Raw genomic sequence first — 12,858 nt, 5'->3', positions numbered from 1 at the left:
GAGCGCTCAGTAATGGCTGCTGGTGGTGCCCCAGGCCCATTCCCGGGCTTGGGAAGGGCGGCTGCTAGGAAGCTCACGGCTGCCCCTTCTCCCATCAGTCAGGGATGATAGGCCCCTCCTTGCTGAGAGGCCTCTGGGGCATTGAGACTCCCCTCCTTCCTGCGGGGTGGATGGTGTATAGCCAATTACGGACTGATTTGGGGTTTGGGGTTCGAAACTCCAAACGCGGCACCTTCCCCGCCCGGGACGGCTCTGCGGTCATCTCAGGCTCCGTTGCTCCCACAGATCTGGCAAAGGCAAATGTAGCTGGAACCTCCCAGCTTCTTCCTCTGCCCTTTCCCTTCCCTCCCTCCCTCCCTCTGTCCCCAAGCAAAGCAACCGCAGCAGACCCCCGCAGGGCTCCTTCCTAGGAAAGCTGCCCCAGGGCCCCAAGGTCATTTGCTGCATAAAGGAACATATGGGGGGCCTCTGGTGGCTCTGCCCTTCTTCCTAGACAAGGAGCATGAGGTGGGCCTGTCTAGGGGGTCCCAGCAAGCTCAGAGCCTGTTTTTCACACAGCTGCTGTCCTTTTAAAATAACCTCCTTATTAAAAACAAAAAATCAGGCAATAAAAGAGAATCTCATCTCCCCGGAGGACTGGGGCCTTCAGGGGCCGGTGCAGCAGCTGTGCACCATGGCTGAAAGCATGGGGCTACTGAGGGGCCTGGGGACGCAGGCTTATAGGCTCTGTGGGCCCCTCGGAGCTACTGGGCAGGAATCCAGTGACTAGTGCTCAAGGGTATGGATGCGCCCCGGGGTCCAGGACAGGGGCAATTAGGGGAAGCTCTGGGCAGTTCTTCCAGGACATGCCCTCCCCCATCCTGAGAACAGAGAGGACCCAGGAGACATGTGTGTCCACTACGCCTCTGCTATGTCTAGGGGCCCAGGTTCAGCCCAGGACAGGGCTCTGTGCACTGTCCCTGGATGGATGGGTGGGTGAGGCCAGGAGCAAGCTAGCTGCCTTGCATTTCTCCACAGGAAGCCAAAGCCAGTGGCGGGGTGGGGGGTGCCCTTGGGAGGAGACATGGGACATTTTGGACTCCCACCTGGTGAAGGGCAGGAGGGGGCACTCCTGAGGATGGACTTCAGGGTGCTGTGGAGGTGGGGGAGTTGAAAAGTGGGGCCTGAGGGAGGAGGAGGCCAAAGGAGTCCGGCAAGCGCCCGGAGAACCAGAACTGAAAAAGGGCCCTGTGCCCAGCGCCCAGGGCATATATCCTCCCTGCCTTTCTCCCTTCTCCCCTTCTCCACTCTCCCCCTTCCTCCCCTGCTCTGGTCTTTTCTCTCTCTCCTGATTCAGGCTGCCTCTGCCAGGGCAGCTGTTGTGGACATCCCAACCACAGGATCCCAGTGACACGCGGTATTGTGCCCACCGCCAGCCCGCTGCCCCTGCAAGTACCTCAGAAGTGTCCTGGCTTGGACAGGTTGGAGGGTTCTGCTGCCCCGGTCCCTGTCTCGCCTGCCCTGCTCCCCACCCATCCCCATCCCAGCTTTCTGGGGCTGCTGGTCTCTTCCCTGAAACCGTTTCCACATCTCTACACCCAGAGTCATACTGCCCTGGTGAAGACAGGCTGGGAAGATTCAAGAAAACGGCGACCCTCGGTTTGTTCCCTATGGTTAAGAGTCTCTTATGGTTTGTCGAAGGGGAGGTGTGTGGGGTGATGGGGTCACTGGGTGATGGGCATTAAGGGGGGCATTGATGGAATGAGTACTGGGTGTTCGATGTGTGATGAATCACTAAATTCTACCCCTGAAAATAATACCACACTGTATGTTAACTCGCTTGAATTTAAATAAAATCTTGAAAGAAGAAAAACAAAGAAAAAAATGAAAAAAATAGAAATAAAGATAACTGGGGTCCCATGGTGGTGGGTGGGGGGATGGAGTGGGCAGGTGCAGCTTGCAGCCCGAGGGTAGGTGGGAGCAAGCTGGAGGGTGAGCTAGAGTGGGCCTGTGTGTGCTAGGGAGACTCTGCAGTGGCAGGTGCCTTGGATGTGGTGGGGGACAGAGGGCGGGCTAACTTGGTGGGCGCGTGGCCAGAGGGAGCGGAGTCTGGGGCGAGGTGCTGTGGGAGCCTGTGCCTCATATCTGGGGAGAAGGACAGAGCAAACTATAGTCCTGCCTGTCCTGGCCCCAGAGCTATGCTGGCACCTCCCACACAGCTCATCTCAGGCTCTGGTCCTCCTATCCACAAGCAAAGTCCTGCCACTCCTGCCCAGGAAGCCTGAGCACCGGTGTCTCCACCCCACCTGTCCAGTGACCCAGACTCCTGGAGGCCGGGCTCCCTTCTGTAAAACCTGATCAAACGACAGTAGTGTCACTCTGCCCTGTTCAATTCGGGTGGGAAGCAGGCCAGCATGCGGGTCTGGCACTCAGGGGCACCCCCTAAGCTCTGGGCACGCATGCCTGGCATCCTTGCTGGGCTCTCTGACGCTGGGGGTTGGGTCCCTGGGGGATCTCAGAGTCCCTGGCTTCTCTCTGTTAATTGGGTGGGGGTTGGTTTTGATAAGGCCGGGTCGCAGAGTGTTCGTAAATGAGCTTCCTGTGCCGAGCTTGGCACAAGACACCCATCAGGATCAGCCAGAGGTGACCCTGCCTACCCTGCCAGGCCTCTCCTTGAGCTGCCCGGTGGGGTCTGGGTGGCCGGGGGTTGCGGAGCCCAAAGACTAGTATCTGATGTGAACTAGATGTAGATGGCCCTGGGTTTCCTCTTGGGGTGAGGGTGGAGACAGAATGGTAATTAGGGAACCCACATGGAGGCTGTTAGCTTTGGTGCCTTTTTAAAGAAACCTTACCGGCTAGGGGCGCCTGGGTGGCTCAGTGGGTTAAAGCCTCTACCTTCGGCTCAGGTCATGATCCCAGGGTTCTGGGATTGAGTCCCGCATCAGGCTCTCTGCCCAGTAGGGAGCCTGCCTCGCTGCTTACTTGTGATCTCTCTCTGTCAAATAAATAAATAAAATCTTAAAAGAAAGAAAGAAAGAAACCTCACCAGCTAATGGGAAAACGGAGGCCCAGGTGCAAGGACTTCTCCAAGGCCCCAGGCCTCCTCCCAAGCACAGGGAAGCCGCGTGCAGGTCCCATGAGAAGGATAATCCGGACTTGAGCCCTACTGGGAACTGTCCTTGAAAAAACCCCGCTGGGAGGCTGCAGGCAACTCGGGTGTGCGCACAGAAGCCAGTGCGGGCCGCTGGCTGCCGGGCAGGGCTGCGGAACAGATTGTGGCTATCTCCCTAAACCCACAGTTATTGTCGCAGATAAGAGCAGAGTAAACACGAAATCCCTTAATGCATTTGCTAACAGCTGTTCTCTGTTTAGAGACACCAGGCCAAGCAGGGACCTCAGCATGCATGAAGCTGGCATAGGTCCCCACTGCCACTGTCCAGCTGAGCCATCCTGGGCAGGCCCCCCCCCACTCCCAGGGCCTCAGTTTCCCCATCTGTGGAGGGAGCAGCCCCCATGGGTCCCCACAGACGACCTCATAGGAGCCAGCATTCTGTGAGTTGATGTGTGAGGACGTGCAGCTTGTGTGTGAATGTGTGCACGTGTGTTCATGCACACACGTGTGTGTGCACACACACAGATCCTCAATTGGGGGAAGTCAACTGTCAAGCACAGTATTTTAAAATGTGCTTATTTATTTGGCTTGTTTGCGCCCTATCTCCTCGGCTGCCTTTATAAATATTTATCAATGTTGTCGCAGTGACATTTCCTAGGAGGAGGTGAGAACGGGAGGGGAGGAAGGATGTCAGAGGGGAGCTGACAGGCTGAGGGAGCAGGGGAGGATAGCCAGGGCCCAGCAGTGGACCAGGGCGGGGGCAGTGGGGGGGCCAGGGCTGCCACCCCCGGGGAGAAGGGAGAGGGCCCTTCTCTGGAGATCTGACTCACGACAGCTGGGACCCAAAAGCAGGACCCATATTTCAGGATGTCCCCAAAGATGAAACAAGGATGAGACGGGGCTATGAAGAGCCGCATGCCTCTGCCACTGCTGAGTGAACTTGAGCAAGACCCTTCACCAGCCATGTAGCTGTCTGTTAGACAACAACCGTCAGAACTAACTTACTGTGTACAAGGCACTGTTCGAGTATTTCCTTTATTTACCCCTTGAAAACAACTCTTTGATGAAGACACTAGTTTCCCCATTTTGCAGAGAGGGAAACCAAGGCTCTGGGATTTAGCTACCTGCCCGAGGCACCCAGTTTTGAAGCAGAGCCAGGATCTGAAGATTGGCAGCTTGTTGCCTCTGCTCTTTCCCACTACTCCACCTGGATGTATCATTAGTATGATTAGCCCTTAAAGCCCCTACCCCCTGCACACACAGCTGGCCCCAGTCTTGCTCCTGGGGCAGCAGAGATGATCAAGACAAGTCCTCCCCCTGGCTGGCAGAGCTGAGGGTCTCCTGGGGAGCCCAAGGGCACATCAAGTGCACGCCTTTCCTTGAGGTAGGTTTTGGAGAGCACTCAGGAGGGCGGCTCTGGAGACAGGGTGTGGGGCATTGAATCCTAGCCAGCTCAGGGCCAGCTGTGTGATCTCGGCTGGCTCGGAGAAAGGAGCACACTCAGCCTGGAGTGGGAAGGAGAGGCCTGGTAGCAGAGAGGTGGAGTGAGGGCTCTTGCCAGTCAAAGAGGAGTCTAAAGTTTTGAACCTGAGGAACAGAGAGAAGGTAGAGGCTGTATCAGCTAGCTTTTGCTGCATAACAAACTTTCCGCAAATTCTGTGGATTCAAATAGCCATTACTTATTTAGCTCATAACTCTGTGGCTTGACATTTGGGCTGATCCATTCTTGGCAGGCACACTCACATGTTTGGGGCCTCAGCTATAATGGTGGGGACTTTCTCCATGGGGCCTCTTACCTCCAAGGGAGCCGTCCTGGGCTTCATCCCATGCTGGTGGCCGACTTCGAAGACTGAGATCAGAAACATGTAAGCTTCTTGAGGCCTTGGTTTAGAACAGGTCCAGTATTATTTCCAGTATATTCTATTAGTTAAAGGGGTGGGGGAAACTGATGGGAGGAGCTACACAATCCCATTGCAGAGGACAGGGTAGAAGGAGGGGGTGAGGATTGGAGCCTTTTTACAATCTACCCTGATGTCATGCCTAATGGTGGCAGTCTGGAGACAGGGGGGAACTCAGTGGGGGAACTGTGTATAGGACCTATAAGGGAAGTAACAAATGCAGCTTCAGAGATCTTCAGAGATCCACACTGGTCTTCTCCATGTCCGTGTTTCTAGGCGAGGCATCCACAGTTCCCAAATGCCTGCTCACTGTCTCTACTGATCCTTCCTGGTGCCGACTGACCCCTGGGCAGCCCCTTTGCATTTGCCAGTGACCTGTGAATCTGTATTCTATGTGCGGGACTACGTAGCCATTCACCTCCAACACTGGGGAGAGGTCCGTGCCAGGACCTGGGATCCCTAAGTGCAGGCAAGCTGCCCAACCTGGACTTTAGAGACGGGTCCCCTGCACCCAGGTCCCTCTCCTATTCCTCACCTCTGTGAAGCCCTCACAGATTTTGCCCTCTCTCTGAGGCTCAACTCCCTTATCTTCAAAGGAGAAAAATGATGTCCCTACCCCAGTCCTTGTGAGGATCCTGGGGAGGGACTCAGCGCCACCACTGTCTGGCATCTGTGTGGCCTGTCCCTTGGGGATTCTGGGTAGGGTTGCCAGACAAAGGACTTTGAGATAAATTTGAATTTCAGATCAACAAAGAGTAATTTTTTTTTTTTTTTTAGTAGAAGAATATCCTATCCAATTCCTTATTGCTTTTGTGAAATTTGAATGTAAGTGGGTATCTGGGTTTTTATGCCCTGAATCTGGCCACCCTGCGCAGGGCAAAGAATTGATGCTGGCTGTCCTGGAGAAGAAGGGTGAGCTAGGGCCCTGGCCTCCTGGGGAGATAGCTGAATTAATTCGGCACCACTGTGTGGTAGCCCAGGGGGAGGCCCAGGGAATGTGACATAGGCCCTCCCTGAGTGCCCCTTGCTGCCTGAATGGCTCCACTTGGAACACCAGGTTGCCCTCTCTACCTTCACATGTCTGAGCCACGTGCCCACCTTGCTCTACCCCTCTGCCCCCAGATGCCCAGTCTTGAAGACTTGGTGCCATCTTGATGCCACCCTTGACTTCTTTCGTCCACAGTTGGGCACCTTCACCTTGCCAAGACTCTAATTTCCCCACATCGGCTGCTCCACCATCTTCTCAGCCACTGCCTTCTCCCACCAGTTGTCACACACAGCAGTTGTCCCTCCTCCCTGGGTTCCTCCTCCCCTCCACTCCCTTCCATCCCATCTTCCCATCGCACAGATATCCTGGTCGCACCTTACAGAAAGTCCCGCTTCTACTGAAAGCCATGCTCACAACACCTGTGCGTGATCTGTACACTCTTGCCTTCACCCCCTCAACCCCACCCCTGCTGTCTCCCCCTACCCAGCCTCCTTACCATTCCCTCCATAGTACGGTGGCGGCACTCAGTCTCAGTGTTTCCCCTGCCAGCTTCTCTCTCTCACTTCCTGAGGGAAGTGAGTGATTCCTCTAATGCCACGTCTCAACAAGGCCTTCCTTGGCCACTCTATTTAAAATTGCAACTCTACCCTACCACTCTCTACTTCTTCCCTGCTTTATTTTTCTTCACAACATCATCACCTCATGATACACTCTATAACTTAATGTTTTATATGTTAGCTTCCCCCAGAAAATAATAGCATAGGTAGAAGGATCTGCCTGTTTTCATCTGTTTATCTGTTCATTGTTGTATCCTTTGCCTCTAGCCTAAGGACCCTGGCATGCCGTAGACACTCAACAAATACCTGAATGAATTAATGAATGGTTGATGTATGTATGTATGGATGGATGATGGATGGATGGTTGAATGGCTGGTTAGATGGAGGGAGGGAAGGAGAGAAAGAGGGAGGGAGAGAAGAAGGGTTGAATGATGGGTGGATGATGGATAAATGATAAATGGATGGCAAATGAGGGATGGAAGGTTGGTGATGGATGGATGGCAGATGATGAATGGATAGATGGGTGATAGACGGAGGGATGGATGGAGGGATAGATTTTAGGTGCCAGTTGTCTGCTGACTTGCTCACTGTGTAACCCCGGCCCAGATGGCCATTCTTTCTGTGTGTCCCTTATAGCATAGGGGTGGTGGAGACATGTTTTAACGTGGCAATCTGGCAGCCCAGACATGAGTTTTGTTTGGTCCACAGTGTTATAAACAATTTCAACGACTTGCCAAAATTTTAAAATAGGGAAATTTCTCCTAAAAAGCCATATTTCAGCAACTTGTGAAAGATGGTCCTTTGCTCTGGGAACTGTTTTCTGTTGCCTGGGGCAACATTTGAGTGAGGAGAGCTGCCTCTGCTGGTGGGGCATCCCACTTCGACTCTCACAGCCTTTGTCGGCTCTTCCCAGCCATGCCCGGCCCAGTATGCAAACAAGACCCTGCCCTAAAGTCTTTGCATCTGGGGAGGCTATTTCTGGAAAGGGACTGATCAGATAGTTATTGAGTGGTTCATCTGTAGGTGAAGCTGATGTGTTATGTTTCTTAACATCTTTCTTAACACCAGGAGCTGTTCACTATGAGGAGGCAAGATTGCCAGTGACATCGGGTGTCAAGGGGACAAGGAGGGCCTGCTGTGGCAGAAATGTCACAGTTTAAGGAGGAATCCCCAGCTCATCTTGCTCCTGTGGAAGATACTCAGCTCAGTCACCCGGAATGGAGATGGTGCCAGCCCATTACATAGACGGGGCCACTGAGGCTCTGGGAGTTACCCAGCTCCCCTGAGATCACACTTGCTGAGCGGCAGAGTTGGGACTGGAGTCCAGGTGGGCATGACTTCCCAGCCTGACTCCCCTACCCCTGTATCAGCTGCCTCTGCGTAGGACTCCATAAACCCTTTGGGATACAGGCCCTCTGAGGTTCTGGCATCTGAGAGTCTCTCGTTCTGTTTTCTTCTGGAAGTCTCTGTTGACTTGTCTTCCCTGTTGATGACCTCTTTGGTGGGAGAGAGCTCCTAAACTTTTTTTTTAATGGAAAAATGATACACATATAGGAAAGGGCCCACATTTTAAGTATACAGCTCAGAGACTTTGGACATAGGCAGACTGCTGTATATGCCTCTGTCAAGATGGACAAAACAATTTGAAATTATACTCCTTGTGTTTATTACTTTTCAACAGTGTCTGTCTCCCTGTTAATGGCCAAGCTAGCTCTCTGTCTCCACAATGCCCCCATCACCGTGGGGGCACATAGTAAGTTCTGTTTGAGCAAAGATGTGAGAGGCTACCTTGGGGATAGGGCCAGTTTCCCAGCCCCCACTGGGCTGTCCAGGGCAGGGGATGGCCAGGGCCCGTGGTTGCAGGTGGGGCAGCTACAGGATCCCTTATTCCTTCAATAGCTTCAACTGAAAACACTGTTTTCCTCTGTCTGGACTTCAGGCCTGGGTGGCATCACTTAGGACTGAAAAAATATCAGTTATCCTCAAATCTGTTAAGTTCAGAGCCATCTTGGTGCATATCTTTGTGATAAAGGGCTGGGTGAGGTCTTAAACCCAATTCCAAAAGCATAGGCTGCAAGATTTTTAAAAATGAGTGACTATATTAGCATCCGCATTAAGGATTTCTGTTCATTGAAAGACACTAAAGAAAGTTCAGAGACAGGAAGTAGACCGGAAGAAGATATCTGTGATGTCTGAAACTGACAAGAGACATGAATCTAGTCTGGTCTGTGCACGGCTGGACTGTATAGTATCTCCAAGGGAAAGCTCTGCAAATCAACAAGAACAAAAGAGGAAAATAGCCAAAGGCTATGACCCAGAATTACAGGAAATTCAGACACAAGCAGGCTCATACCACCACGCAGAGAAATGTAGGTTAAAACGGAAGAGGTCACCTTCACCTGCGAAACGCAAAAATGGGAATGCTGGGTGCTGCTGAGTGTGGTGGGGCTGTGGGCTCCCGGGAACTCGGGTGGGAAGGCGAGTATGTGCCGCCTCGGGGGAAGGAGATCTCACAGTACCTGGTCAAGTGGAATATGCATCCAGGACTTGAACCCGCAAGCCGACCCTGGTACACATCTCAGAGAGACCTCACACCATGCCGATGGGGCACATGCGCACATAGGCAGTAGACAGGGGCACGGGGGGTGGGGGGTGGGGAGTCACAACAGATGAGCATGGAACAATCTTAAAAATAGTGCTGAGTGGGGAAAAAGACAGCATGAGATCTAAACATAGTACTATTTCTGTAAATTAAAAATACACACGAAAGAGCAATGCTCATTTTGAAAGCACATGTACACAGTCCATTGAACACAGGCTGGTCACCTTTAGGTAGTGAAGCAGGAAAAGCGGAAAGGGAATCATGATCCATAACCCGAAAGAGAACGAAAGAGAGGAGCCTTTTAGGGCCTGACAATACTAATTAGCTATAAATCAAGGACTGTCATTAATACAACCCTCTACACCTGAAGTCCAACTACTTTAAAACAAAACAAAACACGAAAATACCAAAAAATGACCAATCACAAAAAAAATTGCAGCAAAATATTTAGAGAACATAACAAAGTTATTCTCAAATTTATCTACAAGATCAAATTGTTTAAATAGTGAAGCCTATTTTCAAAAGGCTGAGAAAAGAGGGCCCACCCGCCCTAACGGATTCAAGTGCACCTTGCAAAGCTACGGTCATTAAGAGACAGAGATAGGCACAGGCACAGAACATGAGTCTAAAAATCCTCCCAGGCCTGGCACAGGCAGGTGTCAGATGTCCCTGTTTAACATAGCTGCCCTTCTGTGTGCTCAGCAACCTCGGCCCTACGTTCATGCAGGCAGTGTAGCTTGAGTGATGACTGCCCAACCAGCCCTGGGCTTGGTGCTTGCACGCAGTGGTCCCAGAGCTCCCAGCACGGGGGACAAAATAATTGTATGGCCACTTTCAAATGGTGATGATGAGCCATGATGAAAAAATGGGGTGGGCATGCCACACAGGAAGGGGGTGGTAGGGTGAGGTGCCTGGGAAGGCTTCTTGGAAGAAGCGGTTCTTGCTGGGGATCTGTAGGTGACCTGTATACACCAGGCAAGGTGTACATTGTGATGGTGGTGGTGTTCTAGGGAGGGGAGGTATATGTGTGTATAGTCTTGCCTGGGAGCAGAAGGGTGGGATGAATATGGGGAGGTGGAAGGGGACCCAACCTTAGGGAGGAGTCTGAAGAGCCCTGAAGGCTTTAATACCCATGTCCTCATTTAACCCCATCACTCTTCTGTCGGGTGGTCTTTCTTTCCCACTGATAGGGTCTGAGAGCCGAAGGGCCTCACTTCAGATGAGCAACCAAGGCCCTGAAAGATCGGATGGTCAGGGGGTGAGGGAGGAGAGCTTTTAGGTGCTGGGCTTGGTCTCCCGGGATCTGCTGGCTTCTGGGTAATCCCTGCCCTTAGCCTGGCCTCCCCTTGCCCCATGAAGCCTGGGGCCTCAAGTTTAAGCAAAGCTGTTCGGGTGTTTAAATACTCTCATTGATTATTGTAAGTGGGCTTATGAGCCTTATCGGCTTAGATTTGTATCTGCAGGAGAGCTGTTCATCTTAAATAAATATGTTTTTAATAATCTCTGAGTATTTATGGAGCATAAAGCTGTCAGGCCAACGGAGACAGAGATTCCTGAAGTCTTGCTGGGTGCTGCTCTGTGCCGAGTCATTGTTAAAGACGCTCCCAGCAGGACAGCTCGCTTCTGGCTGCCGGGAGCAAACAGTAGACTTGGGTGATTAGCATCTTCAAGTATTTTTAATAAGGCAGGGTTGGTTATTTAACCTACAATAACCACTTAATAAACATAGTAAATTACTTGCAGGTTTGGAAATACTCTCTGCTCCTCCAGACTCCTGCCGGGACCACCTGTGTCACCGAGGTTTTGGCAGGAAGTCCCAGGAAAGATGTTCTGTCCAAGCCCCTGCTGCAGAGGTTGTCAGATTGGCCCAGGTGTCTGAATTTGGGGGCACAGGTCAGAGCAGGGGCCAGCTACAGGTCTCTTGCCCTATTTTGTGCCTCAGGCTGGGCAGGTATACCCCTCCCAAGGCCAGTAGGAAAGCTAGGAGATAGTCAAGGGGATGGGCAGTTAGTCTGGGGCTCAGGTTGGCCTGAGAGCCTCCTACTCCCACCTCCCTGGGCCAAGGCCTCTGAGCTGAGGCTCCTGCCCTATAAGCCTGTGTCCTTCTACCCCCCCTCTCCATGATAAACTGCCTACCCAGCGCTCACCCTATCATTCATGCTTGGTCCCCTCATCATAGCGGACTCACTGATTTCAAAGAACGCCCACACAACATTTCTAATCCGTATGAGGCTGCTGCTGCTCATACCTCCCTCTGTCATCTGCCATCACAACCCAGCATTTATTGGGCATATTTCCTATGTGCCTGGTGCCCTCTTAAGCACTTGACCCGTATTTACTCATTTTACCCTCCCATCAGGCAATGTGAGAAGAACAATTATTACCCCCTTTTACAGATGAGAAAACAGAAGCTCAGTCTCTTGCCCAATTGGTGTTTGCAAGTGGTACAGCTAAAACTATAAACCCCAGCCATTTGCCACACTCCAGTATTCCAATATCTAGCCCTTACTGTTCTGGCTATCTGTGAACCATCCCAATGTTTAACAGCTCACGTCTTAGCTCTGGCTGCTATAATAAATTGCCTAGATTGGGTGGCTAACACAACAGAAATTATTTCACACAGTTCTGGAGATCTAGGATCCCAGATCAAGGTGCAGACACATTTGGTTCCTGGAGAGGATTCTCTTCCTGGCTTGCAGGCAACCACCATCTCACCGCATCCTTACACAGCAAAAAACAGAGAAACAGAGCTCCAGCCTCTTCTTCCTCTTCTTCTAGGAATGCTAATCCTATCATGGAGGATCGCCCACATGATCTCGCCTAAACTAGCCACCTCCCAAAGTCCCCCACATCCGAATTCCACCGTGATAGGGGTTTGGGTTTCAGCATATGAATTTGGGGAGGAGGTACATAATCATTCAGTCTATAAAAGAACAGAATCAGGGGTGCCCGGGTGGCTCAGTCAGTTAAGTGTCTGCCTTCAGCTCAGGTCATCGTCCTGAGATGGAGCCCATAATTGGGCTCCTTGCTCAGCAGAGAGTCTGCTTCTCTCCCTCTACCCTGGGACTCCCTCTCTCCTCCACTCACGTGGCTGCTCTCTCTCACTCGATCTCTCTCTCTAATAAATAAATAAAATCTTTTTTTAAAAAAAGAATAAAATCATTTAATCCTTATCTCTCCTGGTTCTGTGACTGGATGAGCTCCTTTGCATGGTTGCCGCCCAGGTTCAGGGTCTCACACAGTTGCAGTCATATGGGGGCTGGGGTGGAGTCATCTTAGGGTCACTTCCTCCGATGTCTGCTGGTTGATACCGGCTGTCAGCTGGACATTGGTGAGGCTCTGTGTGGTTCCTCCACCCCCTGAAGGGAAGAGTGTTGGTAGGCCACTGCAAGAGCATGTGAGATTGGGGATCCTGTTGTGGCTGGCTTGAAGGGCACAGCCAACAGCAGAGAGTGCCAGTTGGCTAGCAGCTATTCTACAAAACTTCCAAACCAAACTTCGAATCCTCCCAGCTAATTTCCAGAGGTGGGCGGCATCTTAGTCCTGTCTTCCATATAAAGAGATTGAAATTTGAAGATTTTGTTCTTTTAAGCTATTATAGACTGAATGATTATGTACCTCCTCCCCAAATTCATATGCTGAAGCCCAAACCCCTGATCATGGTGGCATTCGGATGTGGGGACCTTTGGGAGGTGACTAGTTTAGGTAAGATTGTTTGGGCG

General features: G+C 51.8%; 1 long non-coding RNA gene across 2 annotated transcripts in view; it reads left to right on the top strand.

Annotated features, from left to right (window-relative positions):
• LOC116588149 overlaps positions 1-11,578 on the top strand; it is a 57,501-nt gene extending 45,923 nt beyond the window's left edge. For both annotated transcript variants that reach the window (XR_004284831.1, XR_004284824.1), the window contains one exon: positions 7,603-11,578. This is a non-coding gene — a long non-coding RNA (uncharacterized LOC116588149). The remainder of the gene's footprint in view (positions 1-7,602) is intronic.
• The last annotated feature ends 1,280 nt before the right edge of the window (positions 11,579-12,858 follow it).

This window comes from Mustela erminea, chromosome 1 (genome assembly GCF_009829155.1).
Source record: "Mustela erminea isolate mMusErm1 chromosome 1, mMusErm1.Pri, whole genome shotgun sequence".
Lineage (NCBI taxonomy): Eukaryota > Metazoa > Chordata > Mammalia > Carnivora > Mustelidae > Mustela > Mustela erminea.
The sequence above is the reverse complement of the archived record's forward strand: the minus strand, read 5'-3'. Positions and strand labels throughout refer to the sequence as shown.